Source organism: Kogia breviceps, chromosome 3 (genome assembly GCF_026419965.1).
Source record: "Kogia breviceps isolate mKogBre1 chromosome 3, mKogBre1 haplotype 1, whole genome shotgun sequence".
NCBI classification, from domain to species: domain Eukaryota; kingdom Metazoa; phylum Chordata; class Mammalia; order Artiodactyla; family Physeteridae; genus Kogia; species Kogia breviceps.
Window position 1 is genome coordinate 85,574,725 of NC_081312.1, and position 21,415 is coordinate 85,596,139.

A 21,415-nucleotide genomic window follows, 5' to 3' on the forward strand; every position below is an offset into this window, starting at 1 on the left:
GTGGCATCTCATTGTGGTTTTGATTTGCATTTTCCTAATCACTAATGACTTTAAGCATCTTTCCATGTCCTTTTATTGGCCATTTATATATCTTCTTTAGTGAAATGTCTAGTCAAGTCCTTTGCCCATTTTTTGAGTTGGCATGTTTGTTTTTTTGTTGTTGAGCTGTAAGAGTTCTTTAAATATTCTGGATCTATCTATCTATCTATCTATCTATCTCTCTATCTATCATGTCTTGTATCAGATATATGACTTGCAGATACCTTCTCCCATTCTGTGGGTTGTCTTTTCACTATCTTATTAATAGGCTCCGTTGATGTACAAAAGTTTCACATTTTTTTTTTTTTTTTTCGGTACGCGGGCCTCTCACTGTTGTGGCCTTTCCCGTTGCGGAGCACAGGCTCCAGACGCGCAGGCTCAGCGGCCATGGCTCACGGGCCCAGCCTCTCCACGGCATGTGGGATCTTCCCGGACCAGGGCTCGAACCCACGTCTCCTGCATTGGCAGGCGGACTCTTGACCACTGCGCCACCAGGGAAGCCCAAGCTTCGCATTTTAATGGAGTCCAGTTTATCTGTTTTTCTTTTGTTGCCTGTGCTTTTGGGTGTCATTGCCAAAATCCAAGGTTGTGAAGATTTTCCCACGTTTTCTTCTAAAAGTTGTATGATTTTAGTGCTTACATTTAGATCATTGAACTATTTTGAGTTACTTTTGCATATGGTGTGAGGTAGTTGGAATGGTCCAACTTCATTCTTTTGCATGTGTAGGTCTAGTTGTACCAGCGCCATTTGTTGGTCTGTAGTATTAATAAAGTGTTTCTTCATTCTTTGTGTAATAGGACATTTCTTCATAATTTATAAATTGGTCAAAGCTCCCATTCAAAATATTATCATATAAAGGGAATATAAAACTTTTCATTTTTGGAATATTAGAGTTGAAAGGTCCCATAGGGATTTTCTTTAATCCCCCTCTTTTTATAAATATGGAAGCAAAGACCTGGGGAAGCTAATTGATGTCCAAGGTTGTATAGCTAATCAGTTAGAGCTAATGCTTTAACACAGAGGTTGGCAAACTTTTTCTGTAAGGACCAGATAGTAAATATTTTAGGCTTTGTGGGCCAAGGGGCAAAATAAGATATTATGTAGGTACTTAAAAAACAGGAAAAAACCAATAATAATTGAGTATCTTTTTTTTGGTAATACCTATCTACTGAGGAGAAGAATGGATTTCATTTTTTGGAAGACAACATTTTGTTTAGTTGAGATTAGTATTCAAAGTTAGTATTCCTTAGCATCAAAATTGATTGCAAATGTTCATCTGTTATTGATAATATGTTTGAGGTTTTGTGTGTTTCATATTTGAAAATACATAGAAAGTTACTGCCAAATACTGATATCATTCCACAAGTGTATGTTTCTAATTGAGCTTGTTCATTACTTGGAAAGCACAGAATTCTGTTAGATTTTTCTCCTGATACTTGCCATTTAATATTAATTACAGATTAATTACTTCTGATTTAAAGCTACGTGGAAGCTCCTCAACTGCACAGGTAAATGGATTTCGTAATAGGGGAATATCCTTTCATTTGTATCAAGGTCTGAAAAACTCTACTGGAACAGTAGTTTGAAGTCAGAAAATATATGTACTACAAATTTGTATAAGAACAGACATCTTTTCTTTTCCACTTTTTTTCTTTCAGTGTTATTGAGGTATAATTGGCATACAGCACTGTATAAGTTTTGAGAGTATAATGACTTGACTTATGTATATGCGAAGTGATTATCACAAGTTTAGTTAACATTCTTCATCTCATATAGATACCAAAAAAATTAGTTCTTTTCCCCTTGTGGTAAGAACTTTTAGGATTTACTCTCTTAGCAACTTTAAATATACCATACACCACAACTAGAGAGAACCCTGCACACCGCAACGAAGAGCCCACACACTGCAATGAAAGATCCCGCATGCCGCAACAAAGATCCCGTGTGCTGCAACTAAGACCCGATGCAGCCAAATACATAAATATTAAAAAAAAAAAAATATATATATATATATATACCATACAACAGTGTTAACTATAGTCATCATGTTGTGCATTACATTCCCAGTATTTATTTATTTTATAACTGGAAGTTTGTACCTTTTGACCATCTTCCTCCAATCCTCCCTCCCACCCTACCCCCTGGCCCCCTGCCTCTGGTAACCACAAATCTGATCTTTTTCTATGAGGGTTTTTTCCCTTCAAGATTCCACATATAAGTGAGATCATACAGAATTTGTCTTTCTGTATGACTTATTTCATGTACCATAATGCCCTCAAGACCCATCCATGGCAGGATTTCCTTCCTTTTTTAAGGCCGAATAGTATTCTAGTGTGTGTGTGTGTGTGTGTGTGTGTGTGTGTATGTGTGTGTATGTATCTCACATTTTCTTTATCCATTCATCTGTTGATGGACAGTTAGGTTGTTTCCATGATGTCTTGCCTATTATAAGTAATGACATGGCGGGTGGTGGTGGTGGTGATGGTGGTGGTGCAGATATCTTTTCAACATAATGATTTCATTTTCTTCAGATATATGCCCAGAAGTGGAATTGCTGGATCATATGGTAGTTCTGTTTTTAATTATTTGAAGAACCTGCATACTGATTACATAGTGGCTGTGCCAGTTTACAATCCCACCTATTGGTGCACAAGTTTTCCTTTTTCTCCACATCTTTGCCAACATTTGTTATCTCTTGTCTTTTTTAAAAATAAATTTATTTATTTACTTATTTATATTTTTTATTTTTGGCCGTGTTGGGTCTTCGTTGCTGCGCACGGGCTTTCTCTAGTTGCGGTGAGGGGGGGCTGCTCTTTATTCTGGTGCGTGAGCTTCTCATTGAGGTGGCTTCTCTTGTTGAGGAGCACGGGCTCTAGGTGCACGGGCTTCAGTAGTTGTGGCTCGCGGGCTTAGTTGCTCCGTGGCATGTGGGAGCTTCCCGGACCAGGGCTCGAACCCGTGTCCCCTGCGTTGGCAGGAGGATTCTTAACCACTGTGCCACCAGGGAAGTCCATCTCTTGTCTTTTTGATGTTAGATGATAGCCATTCTAACAGATGTGAGGTGATATCTCTGGGAGTGGACACGTTGCATATTCTCTTAACTCTTGATGGCATGGAATATGTATGTAGCGTGACATTATTTGTGATTCAAACTGTGTTAGTTTTTATTGAGACGGCCTCGTTGCAGTATAAGTTTTGCATGTAATCACTGTTTGCCTCTTGATTTTAGGTTGAATTCATTGAGAAACATTATCAGGTCTGTAGGAAAACCTAATTTACAAAGCTGTTCGTTTTTCAATAATAGTTGTTTAGGGCAGTTCTTATTCAGAAAAATTTCAGCTCAAAAACTTGCAATAAAACTTTACCACTGTTAAGCCTGGTAACTTCTTAGTGGTAGGGCAAATCAGGATATTCACTTCTATTTCTGACAAAAATTCATGAAATCAAGGATGGTTAAGTACATGAGAGGGAAGTTAGCCACTGACACTACTAGTTGAATAAAATATGATAGATTCAGTTATTTTCTGCAAAGTATCTTCCGATGAATAATGCAGTGAATAACTGTAGGCTTTAAACTTCCTAAATTTTCAAAAACTTTGTAAATTTGTCCAGTTAAGCCTTTTCCTGCCCACATGTATTTTTACCACCGTCACTTTTAATCCATCCTAGCAGATTTCACTTCAGGTTGCACTGAATTAGTGTTTTCCTAGTTTCTTTGAAAATATTCTTGCCTATTGTTTCATGCAGATTATTCATACAGGCTAGTTATTATGATTCATCAAGAGCCAAGGAAAATACTCAAAATCATTTGCTTTGATATTGTATTTGTTTTTAAATTGATGAATAAAATAGCTTTTTATTGATATTATTAGCAATGTCTTCAACTCCTTGCCAAAAGGCTTATATTCTCAAATAAATTTATTTTCTCTAGACACATTTCTTTGGCTGCTATAGTTAAACTTGATTTAATTAACTCAGCATTGGTAAAAGGCTTTCCTTGCTTAGCTAACAAATGAGCGACTCAGCAGCTTACTTTGGTTGCATCCTCATTTTCTTCTTTGTGAAGAAATTCAGCTGTGAAGGGATCTTCTCTTCAAGTTTTCTAATTTTTCTCATTGTGTTTTTCCATGAATTGGAAATACTGTGATGAGTGCTTAGTCTGGTAATGTTGATGTATATCGTATTCTTTCAGCGCAGCTGTAGTGTTATTGCATAATAAACCTAATGCTTTGTCCATCTAATTTGATAACAAGATTATCTACACTCCATTATATCTTAAAAGTATGATATTTGAAGCTCACTTTTATCTTCTTGTTTTGACTTAAAGGGTATGCACTAGTAATATAAAATACAATGTATAGGGATAACTTAGTGCTTGAAAAGGTGTCATTACAATTGCATTACTGTCATTTGTAGTGCTCTGAGCAGCATTGCAAAACCATTAGAGTGCCATATGTGGTCTCTTATAAATACTGAAATCTGTCATTTTAAAAGCAGCCATAGACAATGTGTAAATAAATAAGTTTTAATAAAGTTTTATTTATGGACACTTAAAATTGAATTGTATATAACCTTCACATCATAAAACATTCCTCTTTTGATTTGTTTTTCCAACCATTTAAAAGTATAAAAACCATTCTTAGCTCATGGGCTGTACAAAAACAGGCAGAGGGCCCTAGTTGGCCTGTGGGCTGTAATATTTTGCCAACTTCTCCCTTAACCGGAAAGAGTAAGTCTACTGGGAGGAAAATCGTGCTTGATGGAGGCAGGTCTGTGAGGGAAATCATTCTGGATGGTGTTTTGACAAACCTTAAAGCATACTACTGGTTAATGTCAGGATTAATACCATCGTAGAAAAAGTAAAGAGAGAGATTGGGAGTTTATGTAGTTTGGTTTTTATTTATTTAAGGAAAGATTTGTACAATTTTGTGTGTGTGTGTGTGTGTGTGTGTGTGTGTGTGTGTGTGTGTGTGTATGTACATACTACCCGAAGAGCTCTTAGACTTTGGAGTTTCTAACCTAGATCTTTTATGTGAAAAATATATATGAATATGAACTTTCTTTCCCCTTAAGAAAAGTGTGTTTAAGTGTGTTTATTAAGACTTATGACCTAGGGGACTTCTTGGTGGCTCAGTGGATAAGACTCTGTGCTCCCAGTACAGGGGGTCTGGGTTCAATCCCTGGTCAGGGAATTAGATCCCACATGCATGCAGCAACTAAGAGTTCACGTGCCACAACTAAGGAGCCCACCTGCCACAACTAAGGAGCCCGCCTGCCACAACTAAGACCTGGTGCAACCAACTAACTAAATAAATAAATAATTTTTTTTTTTTAAAAGACTTATGACCTAGAAAGTAGTAAATCTAGAGTAATTTATTAAAAATGGCAGGTACTAGGGCTTCCCTGGTGGCACAGTGGTTGAGAGTCCACCTGCCGATGCAGGGGACGCGGGTTCGTGCCCCGGTCCGGGAAGATCCCACGTGCCGCGGAGCGGCTGGGCCCGTGAGCCATGGCCGCTGGGCCTGTGCGTCCGGAGCCTGTGCCCCGCAACGGGAGAGGCCACAACAGTGAGAGGCCCGTGTACCACAAAAAAAAAAAAAATGGCAGGTACTGCTCTTACTTTAATTTGAAGTTTTAATCTTGGCTGACTTTGTATAGGATAGGAAATAATAACAGAAAGTTTTTTACTTTTGTAATTTTTTGTTTCTACACATCTCAACAAATTATTAGGTTTGAGGAAGCTTTGACAGAGTGCTGTGAAATTGTCAGTAGATGGAGTTTATCCTCAGACGATTCAGGAAAGCTAGGTATACTCTTACTATAAATATGGTATAAAAATCCTTTATTAGAGTTGAGTGAAAACCACATAATCCTTTGTTCCTTCTTTTTGTGCATATATGTGTGGTTGTGATTGTTTATTCTTTATTGTTAATTTTTAAAAATGGATTTTAAAAATAATTTTTTAAATCGAAGTATAGCTCATGTACAATATTATATAAGTTATGGGTGTACAGTATAGGGATTTACAGTTTTTAAAGGTTATACTCCATTTATAGCTATTCTAAAATATTGGCTGTATTCCCCCTGTTGTACAATATGTCCTTGTAGCTTCTTTTATACATAATAGTTTGTACCTCTTAATCCCCTACCCCTATATTGCCCCTACGCCCTTCCTTCTTTCCACTGGTAACCCCTAGTTTGTTCTCTGTATCTGTGAGTCTGCTTCTTTTTTGTTATATTCACTAGTTTGTCTTATTTTTTAGATTCCACATATAAGTGATATCATACAATATTTGTCTTTCTCTGACATTTCACATAGCACAATTTCCTCCAAGTTCATCATGTTGTTGCAAATGGCAAAATTTCATTCTTTTTTTTTATTTTAAAATTTATTTATTTATTTTTGGTTGCATTGGGTCTCCGTTGCTGTGCGCGGGTTTTCTCTAGTTGCGGCAAGTAGGGGCTACTCTTCATTGCGGAGCACAGACTTCTCATTGTGGTGGCTTCTCTTGTTGTGGAGCACAGGCTCTAAGCACACAGGCTTCAGGAATTGTGGCTCACGGGCTCTAGAGCGCAGGCTCAGTAGTTGTGGCACACGGGCTTAGTTGCTTTCTGGCATGTGGGATCTTCCTGGACCAGGGCTTGAACCCGTGTCCCCTGCATTGGCAGGTGGATTCTTAACCACTGCGCCACCAGGGAAGTCCCAAAATTTTATTCTTTTTAATGACTGAGTAGTAGTCCATTGTGTGTGTATTTTCTTTTTTGACAAAGAGGCTATTATAGCTTAACTGTTAGAGGTGGATTAAATTAAACAAATTCTTAAAAAGATAAGAATCAATATAAATGTGAATTTTTATGTTTTTATGAATTTAGCTGTGTCAATTAAAGTGATTTTTGATCACTTTATTGCTTTTTTTGGTAATAAACTTAGCAGATTTTCTATTTTTAGAGCACTTTAAGGTGATTCAAAAAAATTCTTGGTTTTCCTAAAAGACATTTTAAATTAAGTGGGAGAACATAGGCAAATAGAGGAAAACAGCCTTAATATTCAGAATGAATATAAAAGGCTCGGGGCTCAGAGACAATGGTTATAAAGTACTAATTGTCTTGGTTATTGAAGAAAAACATTTAAGTACATGTACATCATTGATAAAAGTAAAAGACACAATTCCTGCTCCATAGATTAACTTAAAGTGATGATTTTTGAAGACTCTAAACTTTAAAAATTATTTATTTATTTATTTACTTTTATTTGGCTGCACTGTGAAGCATGCTGGATCTTAGTTCTCTGACCAGGGATCAAACCTGGGCCCTGGCAGTGGAAGCGCTGAGTCTTAACCACTGGACCGCCAGGGAATTCCCAAAGACTCTTTTAAATCCATTGTTCTAAGTTTTCTAAGAAAGTACAAAGTATGCTTTTTGAGACTGATCTTTTTCAAAATTTTATTTATTTTAAGTAGTTGCTTTAAAAATACTGTAATAAATAACAAATATTTTAATTTTAAATTTGTTTATTTGGCTGTTTCGGGTCTTTGTTGCCACATGTAGGATCTTTGTTGCGGCATGCAGAATCTTTAGTTGTGGATGCGGGATCTTTAGTTGCAGCATGCAGGATCTTTAGTTGTGGCATGCGGGATCTTTAGTTGTGGCATGTGGAATCTTTAGTTGTGGCATGCGGGATCTTTAGTTGTAGCATGCGGAATCTTTAGTTGCGGCATGCAGGATCTTTAGTTGTGGCATGTGAACTCTTAGTTGCAGCATGTGGGATCTAGTTCCCTGCCCAGGGATTGAACATGGGCCCCCTGCATCGGGAGCATGAAGTCTTAGCCACTGGAGCAGCAGGGAAGTCCCATTAATATTTTATTTTTAAAGTTATAAGTAACTTGTTAAGAATTAAACAGTGGCTAATAGTTAATGAATGATTATACATGCACTGTTTTCTGGGACACATGTATCATTCTCTGTGCTTTACATTTATTTATATCCCATTTAATGCTCTTAACAGCTCATTGAAGTAGAAATTGTTATATTATTTCCATCTTAAAGATGAGGAAACTGAGGCACAAAGACATTAAGTAATTTGCCTAAGTCACATGATCAGTAGAGCTGGCATTCACTGTGACTTCAGAATTTTTCTTAACCACTTTATGGAACTGTTTTGGTCTATCTGCTGTTATTTTTCTTACTCAAGCTTTAATCCTTTAAATTGTGCATTTTTAGGACCTGCACTTCAGAAATACTACTCTCAGAGGAACCATTACTCTTTAGGGCTTATCTGTTTTGTCTGTGTATGCTGAATCTTATCTGCCTACCCACACCATCCCTTTCCCCCCCTTTTCTAGTAGTGAGACATGGTCTACAGATCAAGAGTAAATAAAACTAGTGAAATAGGGAAGCCAGGGGACATTTTAATATTGGTTTTTGAAAGAAAAAATTAGTTTAAAAAGTTTTTTGTATATATAATAACTGAAAGAAATTAAGTTAAAGAGAAATATCTAAATAACAGAGTCATTGTAAAACAACTAAAAAGCATAAACAAAAGTCCAAGACCTTAAATAACCTACCTTTTATAAACTCCAGTCTCTTCCCTTCTGTTTTTAGAGCTGAATGTTTTAGGGAATCATATTGTTGTCATTACAGGTTACTGGAAAATTACTTCAGTAACCTGTGTGTATACATTGATTAACAATGTATTTTTCACTGTGACTCATGGTTGAAAAAGTGTGAGAAATACTTATGTAGCATATATGATAACAAACTTATTTTTATATTTTTTATTTTCTGAGTTTGGTGCAGACTGTCATTCTTTCTGTGTACATTAGTTCTTTAGATTTGCTACTTCCATTTGATAAGCTTCAGGTTTCCTTTATAGGTTGATATTCTCTGTATTTACTTTCTAGCTAGACCCTCTTCTTTTTTCATACAGCTCCTATGGTTCTTAACCCTTTTTGGGGGCCATAGACACCTTTGAAAATCTAATAAAACTTATGAACTCTCCCTAGAAAATTGCACATATGTGCATTATGCAAACTTCTGCTTACAATTTTAGGAGTTTCATAGGACATCCTCCCCCAAGATTATTCATGGATTCTAGATTAGAGCCCCACCTCTGTATGTGCTCCCTGAACAATTTCATTCATTTTAATTCTTTCAAATACATTTATGATTTCCCTGTCTATATCTTTAATATGATTCTCGCTCCTGAGCACTAGACCTTGATATCTCCTTACTTCCTGGCCATCTGGATGTCCTATTGCACTTCTCTACTTTGTATTTCAAACTCGTGAAACTACATGTAGTTCCTGGAACACATTTTTCTGTTCTTCAGTCCTTGACTCCTTGGTTATTAGACCCTGCTGACTGATTCCTTATTCTTTGACACATTCTCCTTCCTAAGCCTCTGTGATGCTGCTCTCACCTATTTTTCTCTTACCTCTGTGACTGTGTCTTCTCTTCTCCTTCCTAGATTTCTTTTTACCACTTGTCCTCTAAATGTCCGTTTTCCCAGGATTCTGACCATAACCTTCTGAAGTCTTTTACTCTCTATACAATTTGGGGTAAACTTTCCCAAATCTCTGGCTTCAGTTACTTCCCCAAATTTTGTATTTAGCTAAAGCTCACACATTTATCTCCAAATGACTATTAGACACTTCTGCTTAGATCAATGGTTCCTAAATACTAGGGGGATTACATACCTCTTCAAGAATCTGATTAAAGGTATTTTTCTCTTCCCAGAAAAGTACACAGGCACACTAAGTTTTGCATACTGTTTTAGGGTGTTCCTGGGCCTCCTAAAGCCCCTTCTTGGACTGCTTAGAGATCTGTGGTCTTCTAATTAAGAATTTGAGACCTAAGACATTCCTGAGCTGCGTTTAATTCAGCATGTCCAAAATTGATGCTGTCATCATTGCCTCTATCCTACTTTATTCTTATCCCTCTCATGTATGCCTCTAAATCTAATCATTTGTCTCTTAATTATTTATTAATCCATTCATTCTGCAAATATGTGAATGCCTGCTTTATATTTAGCACCAGGCCTAAGTATACACTGATATACAAAACAGACATAGTTACTCTGTTCTCTCAAAGCTTACTTAGTAGCATAGTGATTAAAAGTGTGAACTTTGGGTTCAAATTTTGACTCCTTACAGTATGACCTAGAGCAAATTTTTTTAACCTCTCTATACCTCAGTTTCATCTTTGAAATGAGGTTGATAAGTAGTTCCTGCTTCATTGGTTATTTGGATTAAATGAGTTAATATATGTAAAATGCTCAGTAAATGTTAGCTTTTATTATTTGTGGAAGAGGTAGATATTATATGATCACAAATAAGTAATTATACATTTTGATAAGTGTCATGAAGTAACAGAACAGGTATTTTGAGAGAATTTAGAGTAGGGAGTAGGGATAGCATTGAGGTAGTGGCAATTACACAGACTTGAAGGAGGAATAGATGTTCACTAAGAGAAGATTTGTGGGGACTGGAAGCATTTCAGGCAAAAAGAAAAGGTAGTACAAAGACCCTGAGGTAGGAAAGGGTTTGGAGCATTTGACAAACAGAAAGTCATTGTGTCTGGAGTATGTTATGGGGAGAATGATATGAATGCAGAGATCTGTAGGCCATAATAAGGAGTTTGGATTTTGTTCTGAATGAAATGAGAAGCTAATGGAAGGTTATAAATGGCAGAGCTGGCATGAACTGATTTATGTTTAGAAAGTGTCTCTTGCTGCTATGTGGAAAATGGACTAGAGAAGAGCTAGAATGAGTGCCTAGAGATAGAGTCTATTGAAAAAAAGAAAAAAAAAAGTCTATTGTAGTAGCTCAGGTAAGAGCTGTTGGTATTTAGGATTAGGGTGGCAGTAGTGGAGATGGAATGAAACATATGGGTTTAAAGTGTTTTAAATTGAATGCTTCTAAGTGCCAGGTACTATAATAGAAGCTGAGGGTACAACGTAGAGGTTAAAAAAGAAACAATTCCTAATTTATAGTCTAGTTTGTGGGGGTGGTGGGATAAGGGGGAGAAATAAGGCAATGAAAGAATTACACAAGTAAGTATAAATATTAGAACTGTGATAATTTCTAGTAAGGACAAATATGTGGTGCTTTGAGATCATATCATGGTCAGGAAGTCAGGGATGTTGAAACAACAGGAAAATTTGGTGATTGGCTAGACATTTGGGCAGGTAAGGAAGCGGAAAGTGTCAAGAATTACTTGGGTTTCTGATGTGAGCAAGTATGTAGGTAGATATGGCTTCTAGTCTTGCATCTTCCACATGGTCTTAACCAGTGCCAGAAGTAATTTTCTTAAAACATGTGAGTTTGAGTATTTTATATATCTTTTTTTTTTTTTTTTTTTTTTTTTGGCCGAGCTGAGCGGCATGTGGGATTTTAGTTCCCTGACCAGGGATCGACCCCGCGCCCCCTGCCATGGAAGCACGGATTCTTAACCCCTGGACTGCCAGGGAAGTCCCTCATGTATCTTCTTATAATCCCTTGAATGGCTTCTCTTCTTCTTATAAGATGAATTTCCACCTCTTGCTTGCTAAGTACTATAAAATATGGCTCCCTTTGTCTTTTCTTTTTCTTTTTTTTGTGGTACACGGGCCTCTCACTGCTGTTGCCTCTTCCGTTGCAGAGCACAGGCTCCGGACGCGCAGGCCAAGTGGCTATGGCTTACAGGCCCAGCCGCTTCGCGGCATGAGGGATTTTCCTGGACCGGGCCACGAACATGGGTCCCCTGCATCGGCAGGCGGACTCCCAACCACTGCGCCACCAGGGAAGCCACCTTTGTCTTTTCTAGTCCTATAGTTATGCTTCTCCACAGATCATGGACATTTTTAATAGTAGCCATATTACAGTACTTGTGCTCCCTGAATGTGTTCCCTCTCTTGTTTCTCTGTCTTCACATAGGCTGCTTTCTGTCTGAAATGCTATTCTTCTGCACCCACTCTGCCCCTGCCCTTTCATACCTTGCTAATTTCTACTCATTCTTCACTTTCTCTGGGAGTTCTTCTCTGACTTCCTCAGTCTGATTTAGCTGCCCTTTGTTTGTGCTTCCATTGCACCCTGGACAGAGAGCCATAAGAATAGCATTCTTTATTTTTTGCTGTCATCATTGATTATTGGTTATGTGATAATTGGTTGTCTGATAATTGATTGCAAGCTCTTGAGAGCAGGAATTGTATCTTATTTTTGTGTTCCATGATCTGTATATGGTAAATGCACAACAAATGTTTGAAGAAATTAATGAATACTCTGTTCTTTTATTTCATGTGCCTTTGCACAGCTGTTTTCTGATTAGAAGACCTTTCCCACCTTTTCTTTGTCAACTTCTAGACATCCTTTATTTAACATTAAGCCTTCCTTGATATTTCAGTGACAGTTCCTCTTTATGCTGTGCTTCTCTAGTTTTTCTTTTGTACACTTCTGATAAATGTTTGACAGTATAGAGGAGGGATCTAAATGTTTGAAAGAGTGAATGTATATATATTATGAGCATCATGGAGTTATAGACTGGGTAAATATCTCCCAAGTGTCCGATCCCATTTCGTAGGGTAGCTTACTTCTACATGGTACTAATTTTACCTATTGCATTGATCTTTACTTCAGTGTTTTATAAAGGCAGCCCTATCTCCAAATTGTGGATAATTTATTGTAGTTTTCTGTTTACTGATTATATAGCTACTGCTTGCAGTGTCCTTCTTTTCTCTCATTAATTTTATTTCTCCTTCAGGACCCAGCTCAATAGTCCCCTCTTCTTTGTAATCTTTTAGATTCCCTAGGCTGTGAGCATTCGTATGATGTTCCTAGAAGGCTTTTTCCAAACTGCCAACAATAGTTTTGCAATGTTATTATCCTGTCTCTTCATCTAGAACTCAAGGGGTTTTATTTTTATTCATTCCTTTATCTGTGGTTCAGTGCCTTACACATAGTTGGTGCTTAACACATACTTACTTAACTGATTGTATCCTTATTTAGAGAATGTTGGGTGGAACTAATCCTGGATGAAAAATATCGGCTCTGTGTAATCTCTACAATTTATAATCTATATATAGATAATTTGGATAATGCACTATATTCAACTTGCTTGAATAATCTTTATATTCTATATCTCAGTACACCTTTTTCCTTTCCTTTAGCAGGTATCCCCTGCCCTCCAGTGGTTAGATCATAGCTAACATTTTTAGTAAAGGTAAAGGTTATAAAATCCTTTTTCAGTGTTTATTTTTGAGTCATTTAAAATCCTCTTAGGTTTACTTCTCAGATAAAACAAGTCTTTTTACACCCCAGTTTTTCCTTTATGTCTGATATGCCTGAAGCCCAGCTTGACCTGCCTCTTCCTTTGCCACTATGAGCCACCATGTGTCCCACAGTTTTTCTTAAGTATGCATTGATCGAATGGGTGGTTCACCCAATCTGACCTTGTTTCTTGGTTTTACTACATTGTTCTCATATAGTTCTATCGAGGGTCTAGGATCTTGCCATAGTGCTAAAGCTATCATCTTGTTTTCAGTGACACTCCTTGCCCCCCACCAACACACACACTCAGAGTAGCTTGCTAATCAATGTGGCTGTCCTTTAGTCTGGATTGGAGTATCTCCTGGCTAACATCCTCTTCTCTTCTACTGTTACTGATGAGGAGAGGCTGACTCTTGACTCCTTGGCAAAGTGATTTATTACCCCATCCCAGGCCTCTTCTATGTTACTTTTTCTCAGAAGACCAAATCTTAGCTATCCAGGGAGCCTACTATGTGGCTAGCAGTCATTTCTAAACACCTGCTGCAAATTTTCAGTGATATATCATGAAATAAGGACAGTGGAGTACATTTTTCATCTATCTAAATGTATTAAAAATAAATGACTGGGCTTCCCTGGTGGCACAGTGGTTGAGAATCTGCCTGCTGATGCAGGGGACATGGGTTCGTGCCCCGGTCCGGGAAGATCCCACATGCCGCGGAGCGGCTGGGCCTGTGAGCCATGGCCACTGAGCCTGCGCGTCCGGAGCCTGTGCTCCGCAAGGGGAGAGGCCACAACAGTGATAGGCCCGCGTACCACACACACACACACACACACAAAATGACTATTATTCATTATGAGATATGTTCTCCTGATTCTTGGTCTTAAAATACCCATTATTTTGGGAATTCCCTGGCAGTGCAGTGGTTAGGTCTCTGTTCTTCCACTGTAGGGGACCTGGGTTCGATCCCTGGTTGGGGAACTAAGATATCCTACAAGCCGTGTGGAGCAGCCCCCCAAAAAATAATTTTTAAAAACCCCATTATTTTGAGAAAGACTGGTAATAGTAGGTGGTATACTTTGTAAGTTAAAAATTTGGTCACCTTGTGATGGTCATTTAAATCTTTTGGGGGGAAATTTTACTGGTTTATGATGTCCCAGTAGTCTAGGAACCACTACGTTGATCACCATAGCTCATTTCCATGAGGCAGTGGTGCCCTTCATGTAAAGTAAGCATGCCTTCTTTCATACGCATTTGCAGACAGTTTTTCTGTGTATTTTTCTGCCATAGGCTTCTTGATTTTTGCCTGATTCCAGCCTTGCAGTTTACTTGCTGTTTCCCAGTCCTCTTCTTTGGTCAGTAGTTCTAGTTTCTGTTTTTATATGTTTTCATGTGTATTTTAAATCCCTGCACATCTCTAGGCTTAGTTAGATAAACTTCTTCCTGTTCTTCCTTTTATGCTTTCCTAGATAAGTTGTTTCTCATACGGGCTCAGTACTACATTGAAAATATATGTTTACTTTTCTTCTAGATCTATTCTTTTTTGTTTTGTAATCCTTCTGAAACTAGCTTTCTGAACTTCATTTTAACTGATTTCTGACATTTTCCCCTGCAGATCTTACTAAAACAAATTCACTGTTACTAAAGTATCTTTTCATCTTGCAGATATTTACTAATTTTTTTTTTTGTAGATGGAATATATGCAGATGGCAATCTCTGTTACAACTTGTTGCTTTTGTTAGCAGATGGTAAATTATGGAATCATAGAATTTCTCCCAGTGCAAAGAATCTGCTTGCCTTTGTTGATTTCCTGGGTAATATTGTCAAAAGTCACTCATGCAAAAGGCAGTCAATAAGTAGTTAGAGTTTCCTAGAAAAATATTCTTATCTCTTGAAGCATCTGCCCTGTCAATAATATTTATCCATTCCTCTAAGGAGAAATAATTTGAGGTAAGAGTCAATGGTACAACTTTTTTCTAACTACAACTGTACACCTTTGGAAAATGTTGGCCACAGCAGGATGCTTGTTTGCTAATATTAATGTGAGTATGGTTAAATGTATTATGACCCTGTTTTCCAAATCCCAAATTGTTGTACATTAAGTCAATATTTGATATTCGGACTTGCCTGGAAAACTGGAATCTATGGTTTCATATTCATTAATTCAACAGATACTATGTGTCTGCTCTGTTCCACACATTGTGCTAGGCACTAGAATAGAGTAGAGCACAGTCTAGTGGGCAAGACATTCATTAATGCATAGTTTTAAAAATAATTACAGTTGTGGTAGGTGCTATAAGAAATACAGGGTACTATGAGAGCATATAACAGGGAAACCTCTGTCATTGGGGCTTAAGGAAAGTTTCTTGAAGAAGTGACATTTAAGCTTAGGCATGAAGAGTAAATAAGTTAGGTTTGAGGCATCTGGGAAGATCTTAGTCAAAGGGAAAAGAATATGATTGTGCAGTTTTAACATATGGGGCAGCAAGAGGGAATGGTGTTTCTTCATGAACATTGATAACATTCCATCACATTTCTATTCTCTTTTCCATCCTTTTGTTAACAGATATTTTCTAAAACATGCTTTTAATCACATTACTATACTGATTAAGAAACTTTTAAAGCTATTCATTGGATAGATTAATAGCTCCTTCAGGACAGGAGTCTTGCCACTTTTAATACCTTAGTCCAAGTTTCAGATACCAGAGCCAGTTATATCTTGTCCCTCTGCATGAGTTGGTTTTAGTTGCAGTAATAAATAGTAGGCAAAGATGGAGTTATATATAAGCTGTTATGATTCCCTCTTTTTCCTCTGCCTAGCACACAAGTTTTTAGTGAAACCTGACTAGTGACAGGTTTTTTTTTTGTTACAAAAAACAAGCCTCTTTTGTAACCCAGCCTGTATGTAGCTCTTATTCTAAGAGTGGTCTTTATTGTATTAAGATATTGTAAACAAGACAACAACCCAGGAGTTATATGAGGGGTGGTGATGGTCTCATCTGAAGAGTGGGATCATTTTCTCTTTTAGTCATTTGAGGAAGGTATGTCTTCAGTAGAAATTGGAATTGGGAAGGTGGGATCTGGATAGATTGGATAAGGAATATCGTCTGTCTTGTTGGTGGATTCTGTTAAGTTGTGCCAACTCTTTGGGGTTCTAGTGTAGACCTCTGAACAGTGCATGAGGTGCCTGTCTTTCCTCAGCATATACAAGGCACTCAGATATTTGTCGAATAGGAAAAATGTGCATGTAAATGGATAGGGCTTACATGTTTATAGAGCAATCTTGATTCAAAACTGTGTTCTTTCTAGCCATATTGTTTATATTCCATGCATTCTCTATCCCCACCCCCATAATATTTAGTAAAATCTCTTTGAAGGTCCAACCAAAGAAATCCAAGGGAGAGATTTTTTAAAATTAATTAATTAATTAATTTTTGGCTGCATTGGGTCTTTGTTGCTGTGCATGGGCTTTCTCTAGTTACAAGCGGGATCTACTCTTTGTTGTGGTGCGTGGGCTTCTCATTGCGGTGGCCTCTCTTGTTGTGGAGCACAGGCTTTAGGCACGCGGGCTTCAGTAGTTGTGGCACATGGGCTCAGTAGTTGTGGCTTGTAGGCTCTAGAGCGCAGGCTCAGTAGTTGTGGCACATGGGCTTAGTTGCTCCGTGACATGTGGGATGTTCCCGGACCAGGGCTCGAACCCATGTCCCCTGCATTGGCAGGCGGATTCTTAACCACTGTGCCACCAGGGAAGTCCTGGGAAAGATATTAAAAAATTATTTTTTAAATTTATTTTGGCTGCGCCTGGTCTTAGTTGCGGCACGCGGGAACTTTTAGTTGCGGCATGCGGACTCTTAAGTTGTGGCATTCATGCGGGATCTAGTTCCCCCACCCGGGATTGAACCCAGGCCCCCTGCATAGGGAGCACGGAGTCTTACCCACTGGACCACTAGGGAAAGTCCCAGGGAAAGATTTTTGTATCAGGCTGGATGAACAAGGTGAGCTTTGATAACTGAAATGAGAGAATTCCAATTGAAAGGAGCAGGATCTCCTGGCACCTGAAGCTTGGCCCACACGATTCAACCACAGGCACCCGAAGTCGCATGGAAACTCCTAGAACATTCCAGGATTGGGTGGTGACGCAGTTACCTAGGGTTCTTCATCTAGACTGCTGAGGTTTACCTGTGAAACTCATGAGCGTCAATTCTTGTAGTTAGTTTGGAATTTTAGAAATTTGGGTTATATACGGATGCCTTTTAAAGGAAGACGTTCTAGGGACTTCCCTGGTGGTCCCGTGGTTAAGACTTCACTTTCCAATGCAGGGGGTGCAGGTTTGATCCCTGGTCAGGGAGCTAAGATCCCACATGCCTTGCGGCCAAAAAATCAAAACATAAATCAGAAGCAATATAGCAACAAATTCAATAAAAGACGTTGGAAATGGTCCACATCAAAAAAATCTTAAAAAAAAAATAAAGGAAGAAGTTCTTATATATCCAAAGAGTACACCCAAGGATCCCAGTCTGAGAAACGCTGCATTAAACCCTGAATGCAAACACAGAGGTTGCTTGAAAAAGCAAACAAAAAAAGTGGTTACTTTGGTACTAGCATGATGTTAAATCAAAAATAGGCCACTGAAATGGTGTGGCAGTGTTATTATTTTTAGATTATATATATAAAAACAACATTTATAAGTTCTTAGGTTCTTGATAGTACATCTCTAGATCTGTATAGGTAAGGTAGATCCCACTTATGAAAAAATACAGGTAGTTTACCTCTCCCACCAGGAGATCCAGTGCTAAATCTTGAAAAAAAAATTTTTTTAAGTGTCTGGCATTTCATAATATGTTTGCCTGGTGTAGGGAGAGAGTAGCAAAAGAAAAGCTCCATTCTCCTTCACCCCCAGTTCTCCAGTTAGGGATATCATTTGTGTTAACGTGTTCTTCTTGGGATGCAACTCTGACTAGCCATGATTGTTAACCAGTCAGTCATCATTCATTTACACCTTAGGATCAGAGGCATTAATAACAAGTCAACACAAATTTTATTTCTGCTTCAGAAAATGGAAATTTTATATGAAGAAACCTTAGACCTTTGACAGGAAGGCATTATTGGATGAGGTGGGAGATTCTGAAAAGGCAGCTTCCAGGAAAGAGGTGCTTTGGATCAGGGAAGAAGAGGAAGGTGTGAAAGAAACTGTTACTTTTCACTTTTGCCTAGTATCTTGGATATTATTCGTTTGTTGCACTGGTAATGCTGTGGTTGACAGTGCCTGAATGGGGGTTTCAGAGCAAGTTCAGAAGTCTGTCAACTTTAGCCTGCATATTTTCCATTACATATTAATTCCAGCACAGTTTCTCCCCGTGGTGTGGCATATCCTCTCAGGAAGAGCAGAAGGCAGAGAAAGAAGACCTTTCCTAATATGCCTGAAGTCCAGATAAGTCTTGTTGGATAAACCTCTTCTTTTTTGGCTTTCTTGTAACCTCCTCATTCTCCTTCGCAGTGTTGTTGTTGTTGTTTTAACATCTTTATTGGAGTATAATTGCTTTACAATGGTGTGTTAGTTTCTGCCGTATAACAAAGTGAATCAGCTATACATATACATATATCCCCATATCTCCTCCCTCTTGCACCTCCCTCTTGCGTCTTCCTCCCACCCTTCTAGGTGGTCACAAAGCACCAAGCTGATCTCCCTGTGCTATGCGGCTGCTTCCCACTAGCTATCTGTTTTACATTTGGTAGTGTATATATGTCCATGCCACTCTCTCACTTCGTCCCAGCTTACCCTTCCCCCTCCCCGTGTCCTCAAGTCCATTCTCTACGTCTGCGTCTTTATTCCTGTCCTGCCCCTAGGTTCTTCAGTACCTTTTTTAAAAAAAATTCCATATATATGTGCTAGCATACGGTATTTGTTTTTCTCTTTCTGACTTCACTCTGTATGACAGTCTCTAGGTCCATCCACCTCACTACAAATAACTCCGTTTCGTTTTATGGCTGAGTAATATTCCATTGTATATATGTGCTACATCTTCTTTATCCATTCATCTGTCGATGGACACTTTGGTTGCTTCCATGTCCTGGCTATTGTAAATAGAGCTGCAATGAACATTGTCCTTCACAGTGTTTTATGTCAAGTCACCTAGCAGGTAGTAGGTTCTCAGTACTTGCCAATTCTTCTAAGAGAGTGAAAGGAAAGTTTGGAAACATGGACCACAATTTCTGCTCTTTTACTACCAATTTCTGTTTTGCCTCTTTTCTACAACTTTAAACAACTCTCCCTTTTTACTGGCGTGTTCACAAGAGACGAAAGAATGGCTGGTAAGGGGTGGGTAAGAAGAAAGATAATTTTTGATGTTTGACAACCGCCTGACACATCATAGATAACTTTTTGTTTGCACCTCATAGCTTAAATATCTTGAACAAACAAAAATTGAAAACGCAGAATCAGGGCATTAACGCTCGGATAACACTCTATCGTGCAAAATTCTAATTTCCACGTTTTACTGTTTTATCAGGACATCTTTCATCTTTGTATCAGGCAAGCTAGTAGGCAACTCTTCTTCCCTTCCCACTCGGCATTGAGGTTTTCGGACTCCTCCCTACTTTACTAGTGTTCTTCGGTTCTGGATGTTGTAAACTCCATCACCCTTCTCTCAGGGTCTTTTCCTCAAGGTTTCCCGACGTTCTGGCGCTCTCTAAGCCCACAGCACATTGGAGAGGAAGATCGTGGATTCATTTGACGGGCCAATGAAGCCTTGCGGGCTGCGGAATCCCACGTGGGTGGGGCTGGGCTCAGCAGGGGCGGGGCCGGCGAGGAGCCCAAGGGAAAAGGTGGCAGGCTCAGTTGAGAAAGCCCGCGGGCAAAGGTTTCACAGTTTTCACGAAGGCTTCGTGTGCGAGGCTGAGGGAATTGGGGTACCTCCCTCCAGCCTCGTCACTCTTGATTCTGGAAGCTTCAGTAGGCTTTTCTCGGTTGCTGGTACCCGGAAAGGCAGCGGCTTCAGCTCCAGGGGCGGGTCCCAAGGGTCTTGTCGCAGCTCCGAGGCCGTTTGGCCTCCTGGTGTTGGGGGAGGGGCGAGGGAGGTACCGCTCGCGCCTCCTTTTGCGCTTGCGCAACGGCCTCCGAGAGGGTAGGAGCGCGTGCGCGATGACGTGGACGTTTGATGCGCGCGCAGGCTCTTCAGCTGGAGCGGACACACGGTGTGCGAACCGAACAGAATAACCCGCCCCCAGCGGGATGTGAAGGACTCCGGGTGAGGCCGGCCACGCCCCGCACGGTAACTCTCGGGCCTGGGTGGAGGACGTATCTTTAGTACTGGCCCGATTGGAGTTTTACGAGAGTTTGAAGCTCTTGTGTATTTTTTGTGGTGTCAGAAGCGTTCCGCTGAGCGATCTTCGCACGCTCCGGCCAGGCCAGGCCTTGCGCGGAGCCGCCTTTGGCGCGCGCCTGTGGTCTTCTGAGCGAGGCTGCGCATGTCACCTCGCGCGCGTCCCCGGCCTCACTTCCGCGTCGCGCCGCGAACTAACTGGGAACATCGACGCCAGCAAGAGGCCACGAGGCGGGCGGGGTGAGAAGCGCCCATGGCGCGGGCCTGCCCTCGCGTGCGTGGGGTGCCGCACCGCATGGTACGATACGCGTGACGCCTTCCAGCTAGGCGTGGAGCTTTAGGTTGAGAGCCGTGCTTGTGCGCTTTGCCTTTTAGAGCTCAGGTCTCGGGGTTCCAAAGCTGTGCTGACCTCGCTTTTCTAAGGAGCTATGTGCAGCGTTTTGACACCTGTATAACGCTCTCGCCCAGCATGTAATTTTCTGGCAGGCTGTTTGAAGCAAGACCGCGAGTTTAATAAAGCAGGGCGAGGAAGTGAGCTGTATAGGAGTGGGAACTTGGTAAACAAAGGACCGGTGGTTCGTAAGTGCAGAAATGAGGGCGGGGAAAACAGGTGGGAAGAGCAGGTGTTATTTTCTTTTTTCCTTCTGTGGGGCAGCCTTTGGCTAGTTCTCTGTTTGTGTGCCTTCCCGCTTCTGTTAATTTGCCAAGTAGGTCTCTGCCCTTAGCGGTAGGTGGGTCTGGGACAGAAATAAACCGCTCCGAGCGCCAGTAACCAAAGTTGACGAATCTGCGTGCGAAGAGTATGGAGAAGTTA

General features: G+C 39.7%; 1 protein-coding gene across 33 annotated transcripts in view; it reads left to right on the top strand.

Moving 5' to 3' along the window:
- MGA (MAX dimerization protein MGA) overlaps positions 1–21,415 on the top strand; it is a 156,095-nt gene that overhangs the window by 34,616 nt on the left and 100,064 nt on the right. For 2 of the 33 annotated variants that reach the window (XM_059057967.2, XM_067029040.1), the window contains exon 1: positions 20,471–20,899. The exons of 30 other annotated variants lie outside the window; for them this stretch is intronic. The gene's annotated coding sequence lies outside the window, so the exon portion shown is untranslated. Of the gene's footprint in view, positions 1–20,435; positions 20,900–21,415 lie in introns of those variants that run through there. One more of the 33 variants, XM_059057966.2, reaches the window with a different exon arrangement.